The following is a 7146-nucleotide window of genomic DNA, read 5'->3' as shown; positions in this document are numbered from 1 at the left end:
TATATATATATATATACACACACACACACACACACACACACACACACACACACACACAGCTTTTTTGAGGCTGGGCACAGTGGCTCACCCCTGTAATCCCAGCACTTTGGGAGGCCGAGGTGGGCGGATCCCCTGAAGTCAGGAGTTCGAGACTAGCCTGACCAGCATGGTGAAATCCCATCTCTACTAAAAATACAAAATTAGCCGGGCATGGTGGCGCATGCCTATAATCCCAGCTATTCAGGAGGCTGAGGCAGAGAATTGCTTAAACCTGGTAGGCGGAGGTTGCAGTAAGCCAAGATCGCGTCATTGCACTCCAGCCTGGACAACAGGAGCGAAATTCTGTCTCAAAACAAACAAACAACCTTTTTTTTTTTTTTTTTTGAGATGGAGTTTCGCTCTGTCGCCCAGGCTGGAGTGCAGTGGTGCAATCTCGGATCACTGCAAGCTCCACCTCCCGGGTTCACGCCATTCTCCTGCCTCAGCCTCCCCATTAGCTGGGACTACAGGCGCCTACCACCATGCCCCGCTAATTTTTTGTGTTTTTAGTAGAGACGGGGTTTCACCGTGTTAGCCAGGATGGTCTCAATCTCCTGACCTTGTGATCTGCTTGCCTCGGCCTCCCAAAGTGCTGGGATTACAGGCGTGAGCCACCGCGCCCGGCCAGAACAAACAACCTTTTTTGTGTATTGGACTATTTATTCATTTGCCTTTCTCCAAGTGAGAGGATCCTGTGTGGAAGATTACAGTGTTTTTTATTTATTTTTTGTGTGTGTGTGTGTGTGTGTGTTTGAGGTTTCCTTTAAAAAGTCTTTCAGTGGCTTAGGAGTAGGATGATACCCTGTTTATGTGGAGTTTTTTGTTTGTTTGTTTTGTTTCTTAAATTCATTTTTTTTTTTTTGGTCTTTCTGTTGGACTGGCAGTTAAAATGTTCATAGCCCCCTAAGGGCTGCTGTGTTCTCTGGACTTAAGATACCTGTCCCTTACCCTTTCGTGTATTGATCTTCCTTAACAACTCCAGGTCTCCCTTTTGCTCTCTTTATCTTGGAGATTCCCTGACTAGTTTGCAGTCTGAGTCTGGTCTCAGAGGGTAGAAGTGATGCCTGTGAAAACCAATCACATAATAACACTGTTTTTCAAACTGTGTTTCACGTAAAATTTGGAGGGAAGTGTGATTCCCTGGCCTTTTCTTTGCTCTTTACGTCTTCCAGAAGAACTCTTAACAAGTAGAAATTTAACTTGCTGTCCACCATCTGTGATAACCACTACAGAGCCTTCTCAGGACACACTATCTCAGTAAAAGTTGGTACCTCCTGAATTATGGTCACATTTCTCTAGAGAGACAGATCTACCAAGAAGCCATGGGCAGTTTATCTTCCTTAGCATCTGAATCCTTAGGGTAGTCCTCACCTTAAATGGTCATAATGATAAAGGATTGAATGAAGTTTGTGAACTTAGTAAATGGAAGTTCCTTTTTTCTTGATAACTTTTGATGGTGTAGACAGGTGCAAATAAATGCTTTTAGGAAATTCTTTTTTAAAAAATTAGTTTAAGCTTTGCCCTTAAAATTATTGGAACATATCACTACTTTATTAGCAAAATTGGAAACTAATTAAGTCTGTGTGAAAAGTTAATACTTAGCACCTATTTTATGCCAGTTAAGAAATGTCTCTGTCTTCAGGGAGGATAGGCAGTGTCTTACTAGTTAGTTCTGGGTCTGGCTTTGTCTTTCAGAATTCTTGTACTTTCCAATGTAGACATTGTCCTTGGTGACTTTGAATAGTTTATTGTCTGTAATGAGAGCCAGATAGAAATACAGCTGGCAGGAGTTGTACGTGGAAGTTCGTAGGAATTTGGGCAGTTTTATATAATCAGTCTTTACTTGCAAGATTGTTTGATAATGTTTAAAAATAAAACCAATTGGTTTTGTGGTTCCTCTGTTTGCTTTTACCTTCAATTAACTTCCCCATCTTCTGATTTTTTTTGGTTTCAGTGGTTCACCGCCGCACTAGAGCCACCAAGATGCATTTACGGTGGCAGGAACTTGGTTGCTTTTGTAGGGTTTCATGCCCGGCACCTATGTATTCAGGAAGGTTGCTTTGGGGAAATAGTGTGGTCTCTCCACATTAATAACATGATCCTTAATTGCTAAAATAATTATACAGCCGTTAGCTTTTCTTAGTCTCCCATCCAAAAGCAGATGTTAAAAATGATTGTTTTGGTGACCTAGATGTATTGAAATTCAACCTCATAAATTCTAGTCATTGTTTTGCTATTTGTTATGACATTTTAGGGCAAGACTCTTTTAAGCCTTTTAGTATTTTACTTCCCCCATCGTTTAAGTTGATGGTGTTTTAAAATTAGCCTTGAGATATTAAATGCAACTTATCTTTAAGGTATTAAATAAAAAGGGTGCAGGAGGAGTACTTCTGTATTTTTATCTTCTGCCATGGTGACAAAGGGGCTTTTCTTTGGAAAGAGGCTATATATCTCGAGTCATGAGAGATGTCTAGGCATGGCCCACTTATTTTTCTTTCCTTGGTTTTTTAGAGTGAAGACATAGTCCAGAGAGGGAAGTGTAAAGCTACAGGTATGGGCTAACTACTGAATGGGTGTGCTCCATGGCTATCTTTTTAACCTTCTTGCATGAGGCCTGCTATGCAGATATGAAAAAGTTGCTTTCAGAAAGGTGATGGCTTCTTTTCTACATTATGGGATAACATTTGCAAAATGTATGTCTCTGGGAAGCTAGAAATATTTTTTTGCCCTCTTTTCCAACTCTTTCTCCTTAGCTATTTTCTAAGGCAGGCTTATCTCCCACTAAAACTAGCTACTGCCTAGTTCTTACAGCTGTTGGGGTAAACGTGTATATGTTGGAGGGAGCTGGGAGGAATACTCTACACCAGACTTGTCCAACCCGCGGCCTGTGGGCTGCATGTATCCCAGGACGACTTTGAATATAGCCTAACACAAATTTATGAACTTTCTTAAAACATGAGGTTTTTTTTTTTGAGCCAGAGTCTTGCTCTGTCACCCAGGCTGGAGAGCAGTGGCACAATCTTGGCTCACTGCAACCCCTCCGCCTCCCAGGTTCAAGCGATTCTCCTGGCTCAGCCTCCCGAGTAGCTGGGACTATAGGCATGCGCCACCATGCCTGGCTAATGTTTTGTACTTTTAGTAGAGACAGGGTTTCACCGTGTTAGCCAGGATGGTCTCTATCTCTTGACCTCGTGATCCACCCTCCTTGGCCTCCCAAAGTGCTGGGATTACAGGCGTGAGCCACCACGCCCGGCCTGCAATTTTTTTTTTTTGACTCATCGGCTATCATTAGTGTATTTTATTTGTGGCCCAAGACAATTCTTCTTCCAGTGTGGCACAAGGAAGACTAAAGATTGGACACCACTGGAACAGAGATGAGGACAGAACTTAGTAGGTTCCATACAGACAATAATACCTTTCTTGAACCAGAATTTATTCAACATACTGATTTTTTTGGGGGGGGGGATGGAGTTTCACTCTTGTCACCCAGGCTGGAGTGCAGTGGCGCGATCTCAGCTCACTGTAGCCTCTGCCTCCTGGGTTCAGGTGATTCTCGTGCCTCAGCCTCCCGAGTAGCTGGGATTACAGGTGCCTGCTACTGCGCCTGGCTAATTTTTGTATTTTTAGTAGAGACGGAGTTTCATCATGTTGGCCAGGCTGGTCTCGAACCCCTGACCTCAGGTGATCCCCTGGCCTCGGCCTCCCAAAGTACTGGGATTACAGGTGTGAGCCACTGTGCCTGGCTAACATACTAATTTTTTTATTTTTATTTTCTTTTTGAGACAGAGCCTCACTCTGTCACTCAGGCTGAAGTGCGGTGGCATGATCTCGGCTCACTGCAAGCTCCACCTTCCGGGTTCACACCATTCTCCTGCCTCAGCCTCCCGAGTAACTGGTACTACAGGCACCTGCCACCACGCCTGGCTAATTTTTTTGTATTTTTTTAGTAGAGAAGGGGTTTCACCGTGTTAGCCAGGATGGTCTCCATCTCCTGACCTCGTGATCTGCCTGCCTTGGCCTCCCAAAGTGCTGGGATTACAGGTGTGAGCCACCTCCCCTGGCCTAACATACTGGTTTTTAAATCAGCACTGGAGCTTAAATAAAGTATAAACTTACAGTATATTGTTACCAACTAAGAAATGCACTTAAGTTCCAGAACTAGTGTGGGATCTGAAAGTATGACTTGATTGAAAGGGTGGTCACAATTTGACAGGACTTTGTTGGGTCAGGGTTACTGACAGATACTCCAAGGAAGGCTCTGAGGCTATACTAGTGCTGAGTACAGAGTCTTTCTGTGATTAAGGATAGGGGGAGGAAACGGAAAACTTTTTAGTTCTCAAAATGGTGATGTTTTTGTCATATCCTTTCAGTATACCATATGTGATAATTTTACAGGCAAAGCAACTTGCACACAACAAATTATTAAACGTGGTGCTTTTTTTGGTACGGTGATTTTAGATTTGAAATGGAAATTTTTTTGTGTGTGTGTGATGGAGTGTCACTCTGTTGCTCAGGCTGGAGTGCAATGGCGTGGTGTTGGCTCACTGCAACCTCCGCCTCCTGGGTTCAAGCAATTCTCCTGGCTCAGCCTCCCAAGTAGCTGGGACTACAGGCACCCGCCACCACATCCAGCTAATTTTTGTATTTTTAGTAGAGATGGGGTTTCACCATGTTGGCCAAACTGGTTTAGAACTCCTGACCTTAGGTGATCCGCCCACCTCGGCCTCCCAAAGTGCTGGGATTATAGGCATGAGCCACCACGCCCAGCCTGAAATGGAGACTTTTTATGTTTTATTTATTTTGTTTTGTAAGGCAGGGTCTTACTGTATTGCCCGTGCTGGAGTGTAGTGGTGCGAGCAAGTCTCACTGCAGCCTTGACCTTCCTGGGCTCAGGTGATCCTCCCACTTCAGCCTCACAAGTAGCTGGGACTACAGGTGGGCACCATCATGCCTCACTATTTTTTGTATTTTTTTGTAGAGATGGCACCAAGTTGCCCAGGCTAGTCTTGCCTGAGCTCAAACGATGCTCCTGCCTTGGCCTTCCAAAGTGCTGGGATTAAAGGTGTTTCCCACTGTGCCCAGCCAGAAAAATTCTTTTTACAATATTTCTCTTGCTTCTTTAACCCCCCTTCCCACCATGCAGAAATTTTTACATTGTCTAGATTCTTATGGAAAACTTAGCTTTGTTTGTTTGTTTGTTTTTGAGACAGGGTCTTGTTCTATTGCCCAGGCTGGAGTGCAGTGACTCAATCTTGGCTCACTGCAGCATTGACCTCCTGGGCCCAGTCACTCCTCATGCCTCAGCCTCCTGAGTAACTGAGACTACAGTGTGCACCACCACACTCAGCTAATGTTTTGTATTTTTTTGTAGAGGTCGGTCCTGCTTTGTTGCCCAGACGAGTCTCAAACTCCCGGGCTTGAGCAGTCTGCCCACCTTGGCCTCCCAAAGTGTTGGGATTATAGGCATGAGCCTGTGTTCCTGGCCCATAAATTATTCTTAACTGTAACATTTTGTAACAATAACAGACATTTTCCACCAAGTGAAATATAATTACCACAGAAATAATTACCAATTTGTGTCAGCATATTTTACCTGTGCAAGGTAGTTGGTTGGGAGCTCAGGAGACCCACTAATTTTTTTTTTTTTTTTTTTTTTTTTTTTTTTTTTTGGTGAGACAGTCTCGCTCTGTCGCCCAGGCTAGAGTGAGTGGTGCGATCTCCACTCACTGCAAGCTCCGCCTCCCGGGTTCGCACCATTCTCCTGCCTCAGCCTCCCGAGTAGCTGGGACCACAGGCGCCGTCACCGCGCCGGGCTCATTTTTGTATTTTTGGTGGAGACGGAGTTTCACCGTGTTAGCCAGGATGGTCAATTATATTATAAATACTCAATTTAAGAAATGAAATTTAGGTCCAAGAAGGTACTGTGTAAAAATTTAAGTTACTATAGTTGGTTATTTTCAAGTATCAGTTGCTTACTTTTTTAATCTCTTATATCATCTCACTGCCAGAAACTCGGGGGTAAAATACCCAGTCCACCTAGCAGCAGTCTGAGGTTGTGACCATTCCCTAGATTTTTGCAATTTGAATTCCCTTGTATAGATTGATGGTGACTTTTAATGACTTTGATTCCCTTTTCAGTAGTAGCTTCTAATCTCCTCTGTGCTTATATAACTAGACTTCACTTTATTGCCCTTTCAAACATCCTTAGATTATTGGGGTGGAAGTGTAAAATCTGTTCACCTGTTGTAGAACTCCCTGGTAGACATTTGCATAAACTACCTAGGCTTTTTTGCTTAACTGTGCTTTTGTTGGCTTTTTCATCCTTTTGGCAAAACATACTGTGATTGCTAGCCTTTCTCTTTTCTAATCCAGTTTTACATCTTCCTGTTAAGTTTATACTATGCCTATATCCTAAATGCAATGAATGCTGTTCTGTTGAGTGTTTTTCTTACCTATATTGATCATTTTTAATGATTTGGGTTCTTAATGTTACAGCAGGCTGATTGCTCCTACCTTCACTTAATCGGGCTTTGAATTGTTGCTCTTTTAAATAGTAGAGAATGGGGCCGGGCGCGGTGGCTCAAGCCTGTAATACCAGCACTTTGGGAGGCCGAGACGGGCGGATCACGAGGTCAGGAGATCGAGACCATCCTGGCTAACACCGTGAAACCCCGTCTCTACTAAAAATACAAAAAATGAGCCGGGCGAGGTGGCGGGCGCCTGTAGTCCCAGTTACTCGGGAGGCTGAGGCAGGAGAATGCGTAAACCCGGGAGGCGGAGCTTGCAGTGAGCTGAGATCCGGCCACTGCACTCCAGCCTGGGCGACAGAGTGAGACTCCGTCTCAAAAAACAAAAAACAAAAAAAGTAGAGAGTGTTCAAGTCAGAGAAAACAGACAGACGGACAACCAGGGAGAGAAGAGGAAACCATGAAAGTACATTCAGAGTGAAAGGAACAGGTGATAAAAAGAGGCTGAGGGAAAGTTAAGGCCTTCTTTTGCAGCAGACCCTTGGTTATAACCCCTCCCATCACCTCTGTATTTCTAATGCTTCCTTTGTGGGAAAAGGCTGGAATGTCTATCTGATTTTTATTTATTTATTTATTTATT

General features: G+C 43.7%; 1 protein-coding gene across 18 annotated transcripts in view; it reads left to right on the top strand.

Annotated features, from left to right (window-relative positions):
- The window catches only part of CELF1 (CUGBP Elav-like family member 1), a 110894-nt gene that overhangs the window by 60891 nt on the left and 42857 nt on the right, over positions 1–7146 (top strand). For 4 of the 18 annotated variants that reach the window (XM_017865754.1, XM_017865751.1, XM_017865753.1 and 1 more), the window contains exon 2: positions 2551–2590. The exons of 13 other annotated variants lie outside the window; for them this stretch is intronic. The gene's annotated coding sequence lies outside the window, so the exon portion shown is untranslated. Of the gene's footprint in view, positions 1–2549; positions 2591–7146 lie in introns of those variants that run through there. One more of the 18 variants, XM_017865757.1, reaches the window with a different exon arrangement.

This window comes from Rhinopithecus bieti, unplaced genomic scaffold, assembly GCF_001698545.2.
Source record: "Rhinopithecus bieti isolate Rb0 unplaced genomic scaffold, ASM169854v2 scaffold_81727, whole genome shotgun sequence".
Classification (NCBI taxonomy): domain Eukaryota; kingdom Metazoa; phylum Chordata; class Mammalia; order Primates; family Cercopithecidae; genus Rhinopithecus; species Rhinopithecus bieti.
Note: the sequence above shows the minus strand (reverse complement) of the source record. Positions and strands in the feature narration are given on the sequence as shown.